General features: G+C 39.7%; 1 pseudogene; it reads left to right on the top strand.

The window, feature by feature from the left end:
• The first annotated feature begins 9237 nt into the window (after positions 1-9237).
• LOC118008243 lies at positions 9238-10257 on the top strand (annotated as a pseudogene).
• The last annotated feature ends 10781 nt before the right edge of the window (positions 10258-21038 follow it).

Raw genomic sequence — 21038 nt, forward strand, 5'->3', positions numbered from 1 at the left:
CATGCTTCATAATTTTTTTTATTGAACACTGGACATTTTTAATATTATAATGTGTTAACTTGGGAAACCAGGTTCTTCACCCTCCCCACAGCTTTTTTTTTTTTTTTTTAAGATTTTATTTATTTATTTGACAGAGAGACACAGCAAGAGAGGGAACACAAGCAGGGGGATGGCAGAGGGAGAAGCAGGCTTCCTGCGGAGCAGGGAGCCAGATGCGGGGCTTGATCCTAGGACCCTGGGATCATGACCTGAGCCAAAGGCAGATGCTTAACGACTGAGCCACCCAGGCACCACCTCCCCCCACCCTTTTTTTTTTAATTGCATGCTGTTGGTGTAGCTGTTCAGTGACTTTTCTGAACAATTTTTGTAAGGTCTGTATTTTCTTATCACTTGTGCTTTGAAGCTTCTGTACTTTTACCTTATGTTCAGCTTTTCATAGAAATTTTCTTGAACACCAAAAGGGAGAGAGGGAGGAGGGAAAAAGGCAGAATAAAAGCCCCTGTCACTCTGTACTGGGGTACTTGGTCAGGATAGCTACACCTCTGCCTTTGCCTTCATTTCTTGCTTTCACTGAGCATAGAGATCAGCCTAAAGTGAAAGCTCAGAGTCTTCTCTGGTCTTTCTTTCTTTTTTTTTTTGACCATGCATCCTACCTTGGATATTCATATGACTTTTGAAATTCCTCAGTGTATAAGTGCAGCTTTGAATGTCCTAATATTCCCAAAGAAACCCTCTCCTTAGGTTTTCTTCACAGGCTTTGGTGCTCTTTTGCCTCAAGAGGCTGCACGTTGCTCATTTACCTTAAAAAGTTTTTGAGGAATGCCCGTTGCTTTTCCTCCTGGAGTTCTGAGTTAGGCAAAAGAGAAATAAATTCTGTGTATCCTTCAAATAGTGCCCATACAGGTAAGAACAAACAGTTCTTTGCAAATAAGGTCTATTCTGCTCTCTCCAGCATCAGGGAATAGGATCCCCCATTGGGAATGCAGGCTACTGTCTTTAAGATCACCACACATTTAGGAAGGGGGTAGGACAAAGGCAAATAAAAATGGCAGAAAGATTTCCTACTGTTAAATTTTTTTCTTAATTCAGCATTTTCTTGGTTGTTAACTTTTAAAAAAATTTTGTTATGTTAATCACCATATATTACATCATTCGTTTTAGATGTAGTGTCCCATGATTCATTGTTTGTGCATAACACCCTGTGTTCCATGCAGAACGTGCCCTCTTTAATACCCATCACCAGGCTAACCCATCCTCCCACCCCCATCCCCTCTAGAACCCTCAGTTTGTTTTGCAGAGTCCATTGTCTCTCATGGTTCATCTCCCCCTCCGATTTCCCCCCCTTCATCCGTCCCCTCCTGCTATCATCTTCTTTTTTTTCTTTTCTTTTTTTTAAAGATTTTATTTATTTATTTGAGAGAGAGAGAGAATGAGAGACAGAGAGCATGAGAGGGAGGAGGGTCAGAGGGAGAAGCAGACTCCCTGCCGAGCAGGGAGACTGATGCAGGACTCGATCATGGGACTCCAGGATCACGACCTGAGCCGAAGGCAGTTGCTTAACCAACTGAGCCACCCAGGTGCCCTCTTTTTTTTTTTTTTTTTTCTTAACATATATTGCATTATTTGTTTCAGAGGTACAGATCTGAGATTCAACAGTCTTGCACAATTCACAACGCTTACCAGAGCACATACCCTCCCCAATGGCTATCACCCAGCCACCCCATCCCTCCCACCCCCCACCACTCCAGCAACCCTCAGTTTGTTTCCTGAGATTAAGAATTCCTCATATCAGTGAGGTCATATAATACATGTCTTTCTCAGTTTGACTTATTTCGCTCAGCATAATACCCTCCAGTTCCATCCACATCGTTGCAAATGGCAAGATCTCATTCCTTTTAATGGCTGCATAATATTCCATTGTATATATATACCACCTCTTCTTTATCCATTCATCTGTCGATGGACATCATGACTCTTTCCACATTTTGGCTATTGTGGACATTGCTGCTATAAACATCAGGGTGCACGTACCCCTTCGGATCCCTACATTTGTATCTTTGGGGTAAATACCCAGTAGTGCAATTGCTGGATTGTACAGTAACTCTATTTTCAACTTTTTGAAGAACCTCCATACTGTTTTCCAGAGTGCCTACACCAGCTTGCATTCCCACCAACAGTGTAGGAGGGTTCCCCTTTCTCCGCATCCCCGCCAACATCTGTCATTTCCTGACTTGTTAATTTTAGCCATTCTGACTGGTGTGAAGTGGTATCTCATTGAGGTTTTGATTTGGATTTCCTTGATGCCGAGCGATGTTGAGCACTTTTTCATGTGTCTGTTGGCCATTTGGATATCTTCTTTGGAAAAATGTCTGTTCATGTCTTCTGCCCATTTCTTGATTGGATTATTTGTTCTTAGGGTGTTGAGTTTGATAAGTCCTTTACAGATTGTGGATACTAGCCCTTTATCTGATATGTCATTTGCAAATATCTTCTCCCATTCTGTCGGTTGTCTTCTGGTTTTGTGGACTGTTTCTTTTGCTGTGCAAAAGCTTTTTATCTTGATGAAGTCCCAATAGTTCATTTTTGCCCTTGCATCCCTTGCCTTTGGCGATGTGTCTAGGAAGAAGTTGCTGCGGCTGAGGTCAAAGAGGTTGCTGCCTGTGTTATCTTCTAGGATTTTGATGGACTCCTGTCTCACATTGAGGTCTTTCAACCATTTTGAGTCTGTTTTTGTGTGTGGTGTAAGGAAATGGTCCAGTTTCATTCTTCTGCATGTGGCTGTCCAATATTCCCAACACTATTTGTTGAAGAGACTGTCTTTTTTCCATTGGACATTCTTTCCTGCTTTGTCAAAGATTAGTTGACCATAGAGTTGAGGGTTAATTTCTGGGCTCTCTATTCTGTTCCATTGATCTATGTGTCTGTTTTTGTGCCAGTACCATACTGTCTTGATGATGACAGCTTTGTAATAGAGCTTGAAGTCTGGAATTGTGATGCCACCAGCTTTGCTTTTCTTTTTCAATATTCCTCTGGCTATGCGGGGTCTTTTCTGGTTCCATACAAATTTTAGGATTATTTCTTCCATTTCTTTCAAAAAAGTGGATAGTATTTTGATGGGGATTGCATTGAATGTGTAGGTTGCTCTAGGTAGCATTGACATCTTCACAATATTTGTTCTTCCAATCCATGAGCATGGAACGTTTTTCCATTTCTTTGTGTCTTCCTCCATTTCTTTCAAGAGTATTTTATAGTTTTCTGAGTACAGATTCTTTGCCTCTTTGGTTAGATTTATTCCTAGGTATCTTATGGTTTTGGGTGCAATTGTAAATGGGATCAACTCCTTAATTTCTCTTTCTTCTGTCTTGTTGGTGTATAGGAATACCACTGATTTCTGTGCATTGATTTTATATCCTGCCACTTTATTGAATTCCTGTATGAGTTCTAGCAGTTTTGGGGTGGAGTCTTTTGGGTTGTCCACATAAAGTATCATATCATCTGCAAAGAGTGAGAGTTTGACTTCTTTTTTGCAGATTCGGGTGCCTTTGATTTCTTTTTGTTGTCTGATTGCTGAGGCTAGGACTTCTAATACTATGTTGAATAGCAGTGGTGATAGTGGACATCCCTGCCGTGTTCCTGACCTTAGGGGGAAAGCTCTCAGTTTTTCCCCATTGAGAATGATATTCGCTGTGGGTTTTTCATAGATGGCTTTTATGATATTGAGGCATGTACCCTCTATCCCTATACTCTGAAGAGCTTTGATCAAGAAAGGATGCTGTACTTTGTCAAATGCTTTTTCTGCATCTATTGAGAGGATCATATGATTCTTGTTCTTTCTTTTGTTCATGTATTGTATCACGTTGATTGATTTGCGGATGTTGAACCAACCTTGCAGCCCAGGGATAAATCCCACTTGGTCGTGGTGAATAATCCTTTTAATGTACTGTTGGATCCTATTGGCTAGTATTTTGGTAGTAATTTTTGCATCTATGTTCATCAGGGATATTGGTCTGTAATTCTCCTTTTTGATGGGGTCTTTGGTTTGGGGATCAAGGTAATGGTGGCCTCATATAACGAATTTGGAAGTTTTTCCTTCCATTTCTATTTTTTGGAACAGTTTCAGAAGAATAGGTATTAATTCTTTCAATTTTTGGTAGAATTCAACTGGGAAGCCATCTGGCCCTGGGCTTTTGTTTGTTGGGAGATTTTTGATGACTGCTTCAATTTCCTTAGTGGATATAGGTCTGTTCAGGTTTTCTATTTCTTCCTGGTTCAGTTTTGGTAGTTGATACATCTCTAGGAATGCATCCATTTCTTCCAGGTTATCTAATTTGCTGGCATAGAGTTGCTCATAATATGTTCTTATAATTGTTTGTATTTCTTTGGTGTTGGTTGTGATCTCTCCTTTCATTCATGATTTTGTTGATTTGGGTCCTTTCTCTTTTCTTTTTGATAAGTCTAGCCAGGGTTTATCAATCTTGTTAATTCTTTCAAAGTACCAGCTCCTAGTTTCGTTGATCTGTTCTACTGTTCTTTTGGTTTCTATTTCATTGGTTTCTGCTCTGATCTTTATTATTTCTCTTCACCTGCTGGGTTTAGGCTTTATTTGCTGTTCTTTCTCCAGCTCCTTTAGGTGTAGGGTTAGGTTGTGTACTTGAGACCTTTCTTGTTTCTTGAGAAAGGCTTGTATTGCTATATACTTTCCTCTCAGGACTGCCTTTGCTGCATGCCAAAGATTTTGAATAGTTGTGTTTTCATTTTCATTGGTTTCTGTGAATTTTTTAAAATCTTCTTTAATTTCCTGGCTGACCCATTCATTCTTTAGTAGGATGCTCTTTAGCCTCCATGTATTTGAGTTCTTTCCAACTTTCCTCTTGTGATTGAGTTCTAGTTTCAAAGCATTGTGGTCTGAAAATAGGCAGGGAATGATCCCAATCTTTTGGTAGTGGTTGAGACCTGATTTGTGACCTAGGATGTGATCTATTCTGGAGAATGTTCCATGGGCACTAGAGAAGAATGTGTATTCCCTTGCTTTGGGATGGAATGTTCTGAATGTGTCTGTGAAGTCCATTTGGTCCAGTGTGTCATTTAAAGCCTTTATTTCCTTGTTGATCTTTTGCTTAGATGATCTGTCCATTTCAGTGAGGGGGGTGTTAAAGTCCCCCACTATTATTGTATTGTTGTCGATGTGTTTCTTTGCTTTTGTTATTAATTGCCTTATATAATTGGCTGCTCCCATGTTAGGGGCATAGATATTTACAATTGTTAGATCTTCTTGTTGGATTGACCCTTTAAGTAGGATATAGTGTCCTTCCTCATGTCTTATTACAGTCTTTGGTTTAAAATCTAATTTGTCTGATAGAAGGATTGCCACCCCAGCTTTCTTTTGGTGTCCATTAGCATGGTAAATGGTTTTCCACCCCCTCACTTTCAATCTGGGGGTGTCTTTGGGTCTCAAATGAGTCTCTTGCAGACAGCATATCGATGGGTCTTGTATTTTTATCCAATCTGATAACCCATATCTTTTGATTGGGGCATTTAGCCCATTTACATTCAGGGTAACTATTGAAAGATAGGAATTTAGTGCCATTGTATTGCCTGTAAGGTGACTGTTACTGTATATTGTCTCTGTTCCTTTCTGGTCTATGTTGCTTTTGGGCTCTCTCTTTGCTTAGAGGACCCCTTTCAATATTTTTTTGTAGGGCTGGTTTCGTGTTTGCAAATTCCTTTAGTTTTTGTTTGTCCTGGAAGCTTTTTATCTCTCCTTCTATTTTCATTGACAGCCTAGCTGGATATAGTATTCTTGGCTGCATATTTTTCTCATTTAGTGCTCTGAATATATCATGCCAGTCCTTTCTGGCCTGCCAGGTCTCCGTGGATAGGTCTGCTGCCAATCTAATGTTTCTACCATTGTAGGTAGAAACATTAGATCTCTTCTCCCGAGCAGCTTTCAGGATTTTCTCTTTGTCTCCGAGACTCATAAGTTTTACTATTAGATGTCGGGGTGTTGACCTGTTTTTATTGATTGTGAGAGGGGTTCTCTGTGCTTCCTGGATTTTGATGCCTGTTTCCTTCCCCAGTTAGGGAAGTTCTCTGCTATAATTTGCTCCAATATACCTTCTGCCCCTCTCTCTCTTTCTTCTTCTTCTGGGATCCCATTTCTTCTAATGTTCTTTCGTCTTATGGTATCACTTACCTCTCGAATTCTGCCCTCGTGATCCAGTAGTTGTTTATCTCTCTTTTTCTCAGCTTCTTTATTTTCCATCATTTGGTCTTCTATCTCACTGATTCTCTCTTCTGCCTCGTTTATCCTAGCAGTTAGAGCCTCCATTTTTTATTGCACCTCACTAATAGCCTTTTTGATTTCGACTTGTTTAGATTTTAGTCCTTTTATTTCTCCAGAAAGGGTTTCTCTAATAACTTCCACGCTTTTTTCAAGCCCAGCTAGTATCTTTAAAATCATCATTCTGAACTCTAGTTCTGACATCTTACTAATGTCCGTATTGATTAGGTCCCTGGCAGTCGGTACTGCCTCTTGTTCTTTTTGTTGAGGTGATTTTTTCCATCTTGTCATTTTGTCCAGAGGAGAATAGATGAATGAGAGAACAAAATGCAAACAGGGTAACAATGTCCCCAGAAAATATACACGAAATAAATCAGAAAAGACCTGAAACTGGGGGAAAAGAAAGGGAAAGAAAAAAGATAAAGATAAAAACACAAAAACAAGGGGCGCCTGGGTGGCTTAGTCGGTTAAGCCACTGCCTTTGGCTCGGGTCATGATCCCAGGATCCTGGGATCGAGTCCCACATCGGGCTCCCTGCTCTGTGTGGAGTCTGCTTCTCCCTCTCCCACTCCCCCTGCTTGTGTTCCCTCTCTCGCTGTGTCTCTCTCTGTCAAATAAATAAATAAAATCTTTAAAAAAACAAACAAACAAACAAAAACAAAATAGAACAAAAAAAATAATATGATCAAATACGGTCAGGCTGATGCATAGATCAGTGCCACACACTAGATTTTAGGCGCATTTTGGTCTGTTAGAACAAAGTGCCTCCCAAAATTTTAAAGAAAGAATAACTTATATATGTACAAAAATAAGGGTTAATACGATGAAGGGATGGAATATGACTGTAAAAATGAAAATTATAAAAGATTTTATAAAAGGAATTGATAAGAATTTGGTTGAAAAGAGAAGAGGATTTAAAAAAAAGGAGAGATTGTAATCAGGTAGGAGGCTAGAACAAAGCCATACACTAGAGATTTAGGGTATATTTTGATCTGTTAGAAGAAACTGTATCTCAAAATTTTAAAGAGAGAACTTATATATATATATACCAAAGATGAGGGTAACTACTATGAAGGGATAGAATATGACTCTAAAAATGAAAAATAAAAAATATTTTTTAAAAAGGATTGATAGGATGTTGGTTGAAAAAGGGGAAAAAAAAAATTAACTTTGAAAGACTAAAGAATCAGGGGGGGAAAAGCCATGAATTCTATGTGCAGTATTCCCCGGCTGGAGTTCTGCCGTTCTCATTGATGGGTAAACTTGGTCTTGGCTGGCTGTTCTCGCTGATCTTCTGGGGGAGGGGCCTGTTGCCGTGGTTCCCAAGTGTCTTTGCCAGAGGTGGAATTGCCCCGCCCTTGCCGGGTCCGGACTAAGTAATCTGCTCGGGTTTGCTCTCGGGAGCCTTTGTTCCCTGCAAGCTTTCCGTACAGCTTTGGAGGACGAGACTGAAGGTGGCAGCACCCCAGTCTCCACTCCGGAGGAGCCGAGAACTCGGGGCCCCACTCCTCAGTGCGCCCCCGGAGAAAAGCAGTCAGTCACGCTTGTCTCCCCCGCCTCCGGCCACATTCCGTGCTCACCCGGCCTGTGACTGAGCATTTCTATCTCTGGCACCCGACCCTGTGTGGAGTCTCCAATCCCAGCAGATCCCTGCAGTGAGTTTCCGTGCTGCTCCTCCCCGGGGAGGAAGGGGAGTCTCCCCAGATCTGCCGCGTGTTGGGTCCCTGCTGGAGGAGCAGTAGCCCGACTGTGCCGCGAATCATGGTTTATGGCAACCCCGAGCTGAGAGCCCACTCCTTGGCTCCGTCTCTGCAGCCGGCTTCCCTGCTCTGATACCTGGGAGCTCTGCCGCACTCAAGCACTGCCGGTCTTTCTGTGACCCCGAGGGTCCTGAGACCACACTGTCCCAGAGAGGGTTCCACCCCCCGCTTAGCCACTGGAGCGATGTCCCTCAGCGGAGCTGACTTCTAAAAGTTCCGATTTAGTGCTCCACGGCTCTATCACTTGCCAGAAGCAGCTGATGGAGGTCCCCTCCCCCGCCGCCTATCCTCCCAAATAACCCCTCGGATTCACTTCTCCGCACGTCCTACCTTCCAGAAAGTGATTGCTTTTCTGTTCAGAGAGTTGTTGCTATTCTTTTCTTCAATCTCCTGTTGAGTTCATAGGTGTTCAGAATGGTTTGATCCCTATCCAGCAGAATTCCTGGGACCAGATGAAATCCAGGTCTCCTACTCCTCTGCCATCTTGCTCCACCCCCCAGAAAGTATTTTAAAGGAACCAAATAATAACGATCTGAAGAGCAGGAGAAAAGAGAATGAAGAATAGCTTCAGAGAAATATGAATCACCAACATATGTGTAATGGGAGTGCCCAAAGGAGAGGAGAAAGAAAAGCAGAAAAATTATTTGAAGATTTCTTAATTAAGCTTAAAAATCCCAAATCTGGTGAAAAACATTAATCTGAGAAAGTCAATAAATTCTTACATAAAGTGGAATGGTCTACACCCACATACATGTCAGACTAAAAATACTGAAAGACAAATATCTTGAAAACAATCACTTATCATGTACAAGAAAACCCCATTAATGGTTGATTTATCAGAAACAGAAGAGACAGGAAGGCAGTGCGATGATAACATGCAGAGTGCTGGAAAGGAAAAAAGAACTGTTAACCAAGAATCTTCTAACAAAACTATCCTTTAGAAACAAAGGCAAAATGAGGATATTCTCAAGATTTTAAATTAATTCCTAAGAAACTGATCTTACAAGAAATACTGAAGTTTTTTCAAGCTGAAAGGAAGTGAGACCACACAGTAATTCAAATCCTCATGAAAAAAAATGCTAATAAAGGTAATTACGTGGGAAATTATAAAAGGCATTGTAATGACCTGTTCTTCCCTCAGCTGATTTAAAAAGCAATTCTATAAAACAGTATGTATATAATTGTGGTGTTATCTATAACATAGAAATGTGTATTTGTGACACCATAAAGCAGGTGGTAGAAGCAAAGCTCTATTTCAATAATGAATCCACAGGAAGAAATGAGAATGTGAAATGGTAAAAAGGTTAATCTAAAAAACTATAAGTAAGCAGGCGCCAGGAGGATGCAGCTCCTGGTCTGGTCTGGGGGTGTCCGAGCCGCTCTGGTGCAAGAGGAGTGGCCCGAACTGCTCGAATATCCACATTTCACTTTATGTGCTTATCAAAAGTTTTAATTCATCATGGATAATCTGTCATCAGAAGAAATTCAGCTGAGGGCCCACCAGGTTACTGAAGAGTCTCTGAAAAGTAAAGGAGAATCCTGGGTTTAGCCCTTGAGTCTCAGGATGCAGGAGTCAAGACTATCACTATGCTGGATGAACAAAGGGAACCATTAAACTGCATAGAAGAAGGCCTGGACCACATAAATAAAGACATGAGAGAAGCAGAGAAAACTTTAACAGAGCTCAGCAAGTGCTGTGGCCTTTGTGTCTGCCCATGTAATAGGACAAAGAACTTTGAGTCTGGTAAGGCCTACAAGGCAACATGGGGAGGTGGTGGAGACAACTCTCCTCCCAATGTAGTATCCAAGCAGCCAGGCCCAGTGACAAATGGTCAGCCTCAACAACCAGCCAGTGGAACAGCTAGTGTGGATACATTAAACATATAACAAACGATGCCAGAGAAGATGAGATGGAAGAGAACCTGACTCAAGTGGTCAGTATCCTAGGAAACCTAAAAAACATGGCCTTGGACATGGACAAGGAGATCGAGGCTCAACATCGATAAATAGACTGGATCACAGAAAAGGCTGACACCGACAAAGATCGTATTGATGTTGCCAATGTCAAGGCAAAGAAACTCATTGACAGCTAAAGCTGCTGCCGTACTTCTTTATTGTGTATTCATCTCTCTAGCTCCTCCTTCAAAGTCATTACCTTTTCAGAGTTTGACGTTTTTGCTCCATGCTCTTCTCAATCAGAAGATAATGTGCAAGAAGGGTCAGGAGTACAGACCTCCTATTTTTTTATGTTCTCTTTCCCTTGAGGGTACATTACTGCTCAGCCTTCCTTCTAGTATTTTTTTTTCTTGGTTCACAGTCTTAGATTGGTTTTTGTACATCATACATAGTGTTATCTTTCATCCTCCTCATTTACTGTAGCAGGTTCTTTTGCTTTCAGGATTTGGAAGCATTGCCAAAGATAGCCATAAAGAAGGAAGCTCGAGGCAGGGGGAGCACAAGGAGAAGAGGCAAGAGATAAGAGGTTGTTAGCTCAGTAAAACCTGCAGGACACAAAGCAAAAGTTGCATAGCCACAGTAAAGATCTAGTTGGGTTTAATTTTTAATTTAAGTTGCAATTATTGCCAATTTAGGCTAATACTTGGTTTCGGAGCTTTTATACACAATATTTTTGTTAAACATCACAACTTGGCAACCTCTGCTCAAAAAAATTGAATGACTTTTCTCAAAGTGGGCTTAGTTTCTGAATGTTTGGTGATTTGTGTATGTACATAGACAGCGATCCCATTTCATATTGCACCATACAGGAACACTTTGTATAAATGAATGACTTTTTATTTTCACATTATTAGTAGTATCATAGTCCCATTACATGCCTATTAACCTCGTATATTTGTCATTAGTCTTTGAAGAAAAAAAAATATGTATATGTAACATGAGAATTTCTCTCTAAAGCAGGGCTTAAAATTTTTTGGAAAAGTTTGACACTATATTACGTGAATTCAGATTTACCTCAATGTCAAGAATCATGTTTAGATAGGGTATAAGAAATTTGTTTTGATCTCAGGTAGAAAAATAGATTGATTTGAGTTGTTTGTAGCTTTAGACTTTAAAAAAGCTAGAATTTATTCTGTTTAACTAAAAGTGATTTGGGAAATTATGCCTTTGGTTTAATTATTGATGATTGCACTATTATTCAATTAGCCTTGTGGATTGAATTATGTCCAGAATCACATTTATTTAGATCCTAAACAGTGTTACAAGAATCTGATGGTATTTGTCACCTTTATTTAAGAACTAACATCTACACACTTCAAAGCTATTAATGTGCATTGGTTTGACCAATAACTACAGCTTGATCTTTACAATTAAATTTTATAACTAAAAAAACCCCAAAACTATAAATATATACTTGTTCTTTCAACTATTTTAAAACAAAATTATTTATTACAACAATGTATTGATACATTTTTAACATATAGAGATGCAACATGTATAACAAAAAAAAGCTTTATAGGAGTAACATTTCTATATTTCACTGGAATTAAGTTATTATAAAGCTAAAGTAGATTCTGACAAGATATATACTTGTAAAGGCCCAGAGTAACCACTGAGAAAATAAAAAAATACAAAAAATGACTAATAAAAGGAATCAAAATATTACACTAGAAAATATTCAGTTGTGGGGTGCCCAGCTAGCTCAGTTGGTTAGGCATCTGACTCTTGATCTCAGCTCAGATCTTGATTTCAGGGTCCTGAGTTCAAGCCCTGTGTTGGGCTCCATTCTGGTTATGGAGCCTACCTAAAAAATTTTAAAAATTAAAAAAAAAAAAAAAACTCAGTTGAAAAAGAAGGGAATAAAAGGTGTATGACATATAGAAAACAAAAAGCAAAATACATAAATCAGTCATATAAATAGCAACATTACATGTGAGTGGATTAAATATTTTGTCAGCCTGGATTACAAAAATAAGATCCAACTATATGCTGTCCACAGGAGACACACATTGGATTCAAAAATAAAAATACAATGAAAATATCATTACAAACAGCAACCATCAGAGAGCTGAAGAGGCTAAACAAAGATTTGAAAATAAAAACTTCCTACAGAAAGAGGCTCATTTTATAGTGATAAAAGAGAATCCATCAAGAATCTATTAAGAATTGTAAACATCTCTGCACCTCACAACACAGCTCATAAATTCTTGACAATTCTGTATTTTGCAGTCAGAATTCTGAATCAAAACTTGACAGAACTGACAGGAAAATAGACAATTCAGCAATAACAGAGACATGACCCAACTTTCAACAATGAATAGAAAAAGTGGGCAGAGAATCAACAAGGGAACAGAAGACTTAAGCAGCACTATAAACCAACTACACCTAACATATCTATAGAGCATTCACACACCAACAGCACAATTCTGAAGTTCACATGGAACATTTTCCAAGACAGATCATATGCCAGAACACAAAACAAGCCTCCATAAATGCAAAAGTATTGAAATAATAAAAGGTCTGTTCTTTGATCACAATGGAATGAAATTACAAATAAGTAACAAAAATCTGGAAAATTAAAAAATGTGTAGAAATTAATGCACTCCATAAATTTGACCAGTGGGTCAAAGAGAAAGTCACAAGATAAATTAGGAAATCCGTTGAGATACATGAAAATAAATATGCAACATACCAAAGCTTATGGAATGCCACTAAAGCAGTACTTACAGGGAAATTATAGCAGTAAACACCTGTTTTAAAGGATACAAAGAACTCAAACTCCACCTTAAAACATTGAGAAGAGAACAAACTAAACCTGAAACAAGCAGGGGGAGATAAAACCTTAAAGCTATAATAATCTAGACTGTGGTGCATGCAGGCATAAACATATAAGTCAATGTAATTGAATTGAGTACAGAAATAACAATTTGTGGTCAATTGATGTTTGGCAGAGGTGCCAAGACAGTTCAAGTGGGAAAGAATGATCTCTTCAACAAATGGTGTCAGGACAACTAAATATCTACGGGTTAAAGGATGAAGTTGAACTTCTACCTCACACAATATACAAAATTTAAAATGGATCAGAGACCTATATAATACTGAATAAGGTAAATGATGTGTGCTATAATATGGATGACCCTTAAAAACATTATGCTAAGTTAAAGAAGGCAGTCATAAAAGACTACGTGTATGATCATGTTTATATATGAAATGTCCAGAAAACTCAGATCTATAGGAACAGAAAGTAAATTAGTGGTTGCATAAGGTGGGAGGGTTGCCAAGGGACAGGGAGTGACCGATGTTTGTATGGGGTTTCTTTTGGGATGGTGAAAATGTCCTAAGCTTGATTTGGATGCAATTCATCCTTTTGAAGTATACATCTCAATAAAGCATTTAAAGGTGATAGAAACTATAAAGGAGCAACAAATAGAAAAGTAAATAAGACAACAGGAGAATATGAAAAAGCTCATATAGAGCTCAGAAAGAAATAAAAACATTTCACAAATGAAGCTTAAAGGAGAAAAATAACAGGAGGAAATAGACAACAGAAAGCATTAAAAGGACTCTTTAGAAAAAATGTTAAATATGGGAAGCCGGGCAAAAAAGATCCACCATAATTATAATAAGAAGCTGTGAAGAAGAAAACCAAAGAAATTGAATAGGAAGACATTCCCAAAATGATAATTCAATAAAACTCTACTGAAATAATAAGATTTGAACTTAAATATTGGAAAGGCATCCCAAATACTTGTAAAATTGACCCATAATAGCCACTACTGAGAAATACTCTCATAAAACTACTAACTTTTAAAGAAGAAAAAGTAAGTAAGGTTTTGGTCATTCAGGCAAAAAGGCCAGGTCATTTATATGGGAAAGAAAATTGAGTTAGCATTGGAATTTTATCCACCGCACTTTATGCCAAAAGAAATGGAGTGGCATATTTAATATATTTAGAAGGGAGAAATGTGAACCAAGGATTTTATATTCAGCCAACTAAACTTTAAGAAATAAGACCATACAAAAACAAAGAAAGAAAGAAAGAAAGAAGACCATACATAATATTATGATTATGCAAGAAATTAGAGAATATTGTAATGATTGGAGAATTTCCAATATAAGGCTTTTGGAAGTATGTAATATATTTACCCTTAAAACTAAATCCAGTTCTAGTCAGCAAAAATTGTAGAGTAGACAGTCCAAGGGCACATTCTCCACCCCCACCCCCTCCCACACACACACCCAATAGGAAAAAAAATCAAGCATAAACTGTCAGCTTTTTCATAATTATGGAAAATAGTCAAAAGTTAACAACCAAGGGGGGCGCAGAGCAAGATGGCAGAGGAGTAGGAGATCTGAATTTCGTCTGGTCCCATGAATTCAGCTGGATAGGGATCAAATCATTCTGAAGACCTACAAACTCAACAGGAGATTGAAGAAAACAATAGCAACAACTCTCTGAACAGAAAAGTGACCACTTTCTGGAAGGTAGGATGTGCGGAGAGGTGAATCCGAGGCGATATTCGGGAGGATAGACGGCGGGAGAGGGGCCTCCGTCGGCCACTTCTGGCAAGTGATAGAGCCACAGAGCACAAAATCGGAATTTTTAGAAGTCAGCTCTGCTGAGGGACGTTGCTCCAGTGGCTATGCGGGGGGTGGAACCCTCCTGGGACAGTGTGGTCTCAGGAACCTCGGGGTCACAGGAAGACTGGGGTTGCCTGAGTGTGGCAGGGCTCCCAGGTATCGGAGCAGGGAAGCCGGCTGCAGAGACGGATCCGAGGCGCTGGCTCTCAGCTCAGGGTTGCCATAGACCGTGATCCGCGGCACAGTCGGGCCACTGCTCCTCCAGCAGGGACCCAACAAGCGGCAGATCCAGGGAGACTCACCTTCCTCCCCCGGGAGGAGCCGCGCGGGAGTGCACCGCAGGGATCTGCGGGGTTTGGAGACTCCACACAGGGTCAGGTGCCAGAGATAGAAACGCGCGGTCACAGGCCGGGTGAGCACAGAGTGCTGCCAGAGACCGGGGAGACGGGAGTGACTGACGGCTTTTATCTGGGGGCTCACTGAGGAGCGGGGCCCCGAGTTCTTGGCTCCTCTGGAGCAGAGATTGGGAGGCCGCCATTTTCACTCTCGGCCTCCAAGGCTGTACAGAGAGCTTGCAGGGAACAAAAGCTCCCGAGAGCAAACCCGAGCAGATTACTTAGCCAGGACCTGGCAAGGGCGGGGCAATTCCACCTCCGGCAAAGACACTTGGGAACCAGGGCAACAGGCCCCTCCCCCAGAAGATCAGCGAGAACAGCCAGCCAAGACCAAGTTTACCCATCAATGAGAACGGCAGAACTCCAACTGGGGGATACTGCACATAGAATTCATGGCTTTTTTGCCCTGATTCTTTAGTCTTTCAAAGTTAATTTTTTTTTTCCCTTTTTCAGCCAACATCCTATCAATCCTTTTTAAAAAATATTTTTTATTTTTCATTTTTAGAGTCATATTCTATCCCTTCATAGTAGTTACCCTCATCTTTGGTATATATATATATAAGTTCTCTCTTTAAAATTTTGAGATACAGTTTCTTCTAACAGATCAAAATATACCCTAAATCTCTAGTGTATGGCTTTGTTCTAGCCTCCTACCTGATTACAATCTCTCCTTTTTTTTAAATCCTCTTCTCTTTTCAACCAAATTCTTATCAATTCCTTTTATAAAATCTTTTATAATTTTCATTTTTACAGTCATATTCCATCCCTTCATCGTATTAACCCTTATTTTTGTACATATATAAGTTATTCTTTCTTTAAAATTTTGGGAGGCACTTTGTTCTAACAGACCAAAATGCGCCTAAAATCTAGTGTGTGGCACTGATCTATGCATCAGCCTGACCGTATTTGATCATATTATTTTTTTTGTTCTATTTTGTTTTTGTTTGTTTGTTTGTTTTTTTAAAGATTTTATTTATTTATTTGACAGAGAGAGACACAGCGAGAGAGGGAACACAAGCAGGGGGAGTGGGAGAGGGAGAAGCAGACTCCACACAGAGCAGGGAGCCCGATGTGGGACTCGATCCCAGGATCCTGGGATCATGACCCGAGCCAAAGGCAGTGGCTTAACCGACTAAGCCACCCAGGCGCCCCTTGTTTTTGTGTTTTTATCTTTATCTTTTTTCTTTCCCTTTCTTTTCCCCCAGTTTCAGGTCTTTTCTGATTTATTTCGTGTATATTTTCTGGGGACATTGTTACCCTGTTTGCATTTTGTTCTCTCATTCATCTATTCTCCTCTGGACAAAATGACAAGATGGAAAAAATCACCTCAACAAAAAGAACAAGAGGCAGTACCGACTGCCAGGGACCTAATCAATACGGACATTAGTAAGATGTCAGAACTAGAGTTCAGAATGATGATTTTAAAGATACTAGCTGGGCTTGAAAAAAGCGTGGAAGTTATTAGAGAAACCCTTTCTGGAGAAATAAAAGGACTAAAATCTAAACAAGTCGAAATCAAAAAGGCTATTAGTGAGGTGCAATAAAAAATGGAGGCTCTAACTGCTAGGATAAACGAGGCAGAAGAGAGAATCAGTGAGATAGAAGACCAAATGATGGAAAATAAAGAAGCTGAGAAAAAGAGAGATAAACAACTACTGGATCACGAGGGCAGAATTCGAGAGGTAAGTGATACCATAAGACGAAAGAACATTAGAAGAAATGGGATCCCAGAAGAAGAAGAAAGAGAGAGAGGGGCAGAAGGTATATTGGAGCAAATTATAGCAGAGAACTTCCCTAACTGGGGAAGGAAACAGGCATCAAAATCCAGGAAGCACAGAGAACCCCTCTCACAATCAATAAAAACAGGTCAACACCCCGACATCTAATAGTAAAACTTATGAGTCTCGGAGACAAAGAGAAAATCCTGAAAGCTGCTCGGGAGAAGAGATCTAATGTTTCTACCTACAATGGTAGAAACATTAGATTGGCAGCAGACCTATCCACGGAGACCTGGCAGGCCAGAAAGGACTGGCATGATATATTCAGAGCACTAAATGAGAAAAATATGCAGCCAAGAATACTATATCCAGCTAGGCTGTCAATGAAAATAGAAGGAGAGATAAAAAGCTTCCAGGACAAACAAAAACTAAAGGAATTTGCAAACACGAAACCAGCCCTACAAAAAAATATTGAAAGGGGTCCTCTAAGCAAAGAGAGAGCCCAAAAGCAACATAGACCAGAAAGGAACAGAGACAATATACAGTAACAGTCACCTTACAGGCAATACAATGGCACTAAATTCCTATCTTTCAATAGTTACCCTGAATGTAAATGGGCTAAATGCCCCAATCAAAAGATATGGGTTATCAGATTGGATAAAAATACAAGACCCATCGATATGCTGTCTGCAAGAGACTCATTTGAGACCCAAAGACACCCCCAGATTGAAAGTGAGGGGGTGGAAAACCATTTACCATGCTAATGGACACCAAAAGAAAGCTGGGGTGGCAATCCTTCTATCAGACAAATTAGATTTTAAACCAAAGACTGTAATAAGACATGAGGAAGGACACTATATCCTACTTAAAGGGTCAATCCAACAAGAAGATCTAACAATTGTAAATATCTATGCCCCTAACATGGGAGCAGCCAATTATATAAGGCAATTAATAACAAAAGCAAAGAAACACATCGACAACAATACAATAATAGTGGGGGACTTTAACACCCCCCTCACTGAAATGGACAGATCATCTAAGCAAAAGATCAACAAGGAAATAAAGGCTTTAAATGACACACTGGACCAAATGGACTTCACAGACACATTCAGAACATTCCATCCCAAAGCAAGGGAATACACATTCTTCTCTAGTGCCCATGGAACATTCTCCAGAATAGATCACATCCTAGGTCACAAATCAGGTCTCAACCACTACCAAAAGATTGGGATCATTCCCTGCCTATTTTCAGACCACAATGCTTTGAAACTAGAACTCAATCACAAGAGGAAAGTTGGAAAGAACTCAAATACATGGAGGCTAAAGAGCATCCTACTAAAGAATGAATGGGTCAGCCAGGAAATTAAAGAAGATTTTAAAAAATTCACAGAAACCAATGAAAATGAAAACACAACTATTCAAAATCTTTGGCATGCAGCAAAGGCAGTCCTGAGAGGAAAGTATATAGCAATACAAGCCTTTCTCAAGAAACAAGAAAGGTCTCAAGTACACAACCTAACCCTACACCTAAAGGAGCTGGAGAAAGAACAGCAAATAAAGCCTAAACCCAGCAGGTGAAGAGAAATAATAAAGATCAGAGCAGAAACCAATGAAATAGAAACCAAAAGAACAGTAGAACAGATCAACGAAACTAGGAGCTGGTACTTTGAAAGAATTAACAAGATTGATAAACCCTGGCCAGACTTATCAAAAAGAAAAGAGAAAGGACCCAAATCAACAAAATCATGAATGAAAGGAGAGATCACAACCAACACCAAAGAAATACAAACAATTAACATATTATGAGCAACTCTATGCCAGCAAATTAGATAACCTGGAAGAAATGGATGCATTCCTAGAGATGTATCAACTACCAAAACTGAACCAGGAAGAAATAGAAAACCTGAACAGACCTATATCCACTAAGGAAATTGAAGCAGTCATCAAAAATCTCCCAACAAACAAAAGCCCAGGGCCAGATGGCTTCCCAGTTGAATTCTACCAAAAATTGAAAGAATTAATACCTATTCTTCTGAAACTGTTCCAAAAAATAGAAATGGAAGGAAAAACTTCCAAATTCGTTATATGAGGCCACCATTACCTTGATCCCCAAACCAAAGACCCCATCAAAAAGGAGAATTACAGACCAATATCCCTGATGAACATAGATGCAAAAATTACTACCAAAATACTAGCCAATAGGATCCAACAGTACATTAAAAGGATTATTCACCACGACCAAGTGGGATTTATCCCTGGGCTGCAAGGTTGGTTCAACATCCGCAAATCAATCAACGTGATACAATACATGAACAAAAGAAAGAACAAGAATCATATGATCCTCTCAATAGATGCAGAAAAAGCATTTGACAAAGTACAGCATCCTTTCTTGATCAAAGCTCTTCAGAGTATAGGGATAGAGGGTACATGCCTCAATATCATAAAAGCCATCTATGAAAAACCCACAGCGAATATCATTCTCAATGGGGAAAAACTGAGAGCTTTCCCCCTAAGGTCAGGAACACGGCAGGGATGTCCACTATCACCACTGCTATTCAACATAGTATTAGAAGTCCTAGCCTCAGCAATCAGACAACAAAAAGAAATCAAAGGCACCTGCATCTGCAAAAAAGAAGTCGAACTCTCACTCTTTGCAGATGATATGATACTTTATGTGGACAACCCAAAAGACTCCACCCCAAAACTGCTAGAACTCATACAGGAATTCAGTAAAGTGGCAGGATATAAAATCAATGCACAGAAATCAGTGGCATTCCTATACACCAACAACAAGACAGAAAAAAGAGAAATTAAGGAGTCGATCCCATTACAATTGCACCCAAAACCATAAGATACCTAGGATTAAATCTAACCAAAGAGGCAGAGAATCTGTACTCAGAGAAGTATAAAATACTCATGAAAGAACTGGAGGAAGACACAAAGAAATGGAAAAACATCCCATGCTCATGGATGGAAGAACAAATATTGTGAAGATGTCAATGCTACCTAGAGCAACCTACACATTCAATGCAATCCCCATCAAAATATCATCCATTTTTTTCAAGAAATGGAACAAATAATTCTAAAATTTGTATGGAACCAGAAAAGACCCCAAATGGCCAGAGGAATGTTGAAAAAGAAAAGCAAAGCTGGTGGCATCACAATTCCGGACTTCAAGCTCTATTACAAAGCTGTCATCATCAAGACAGTATGGTACTGACATTAAAAACAGACACATAGATCAATGGAACAGAATGGAGAGCTCAGAAATGGACCCGCAACTCTATGGTCAACTAATCTTTGACAAAGCAGGAAAGAATGTCCAGTGGAAAAAAGTCCCTTCAACAAATGGTGTTGGGAAAATTGTACAGCCACATGCAGAAGAATGAAACTGGACCACTTCCTTACACCACACACAAAAACAGACTCAAAATGGTTGAAAGACCTAAATGTGAGACAGGAGTCCATAAAAATCCTAAAGGAGAACACAGGCAGCAACCTCTTTGACCTCAGCCGCAGCAGCTTCTTCCTAGAAACATTGCCAAAGGCAAGGGAAGCAAGGGCAAAAATGAACTATTGGGACTTCATCAAGATAAAAAGCTTTTGCACAGCAAAAGAAACAGTCCACAAAACCAAAGGACAACCGATAGAATGGGAGAAGATATTTGCAAATGACATATCAGATAAAGGGCTAGTATCCAAAATCTATAAAGAAGGTATCAAACTCAATACCCAAAGAACAAATGATCCAATCAAGAAATGGGCAGAAGACATGAACAGAAATTTTCCAAAGAAGACATCCAAATGGCCAACAGACACATGAAAAAGTGCTCAACATTGCTCGGCATCAGGGAAATCCAAATCAAAACCTCAATGAGATACCCCCTCACACCAGTCAGAATGGTTAAAATTAACAAGTCAGGAAATGACAGATGTTGGCGGGGATGCGGAGAAAGGGGAACCCTCCTACACTGTTGGTGGGAATGCAAGCTGGTGTAGCCACTCTGGAAAACAGTATGGAGGTTCCTCAAAAAGTTGAAAATAGAGCTACCCTACGACCCAGCAATTGCACTACTGGGTATTTACCCCAAAGATACAAATGTAGGGATCCGAAGGGGTACGTGCACCCTGTTTATAGCAGCAATGTCCACAATAGCCTAAGTGTGGAAAGAGCCAAGATGCCCACTGACAGATGAATGGATAAAGAAGATGTGGTATATATTTACTATGGAATATTATGCAGCCATTAAAAGGAATGAAATCTTGCCATTTGCAATGACGTGGATGGAACTGGAGGGTTATGCTGAGCGAAATAAGTGAATCAGAGAAAAACATGTATCATATGACC

The sequence above is a fragment of the Mirounga leonina genome, unplaced genomic scaffold (genome assembly GCF_011800145.1).
Source record: "Mirounga leonina isolate KUSES-001 unplaced genomic scaffold, KU_Mleo_1.0 Mir_125, whole genome shotgun sequence".
Classification (NCBI taxonomy): Eukaryota; Metazoa; Chordata; class Mammalia; order Carnivora; family Phocidae; genus Mirounga; species Mirounga leonina.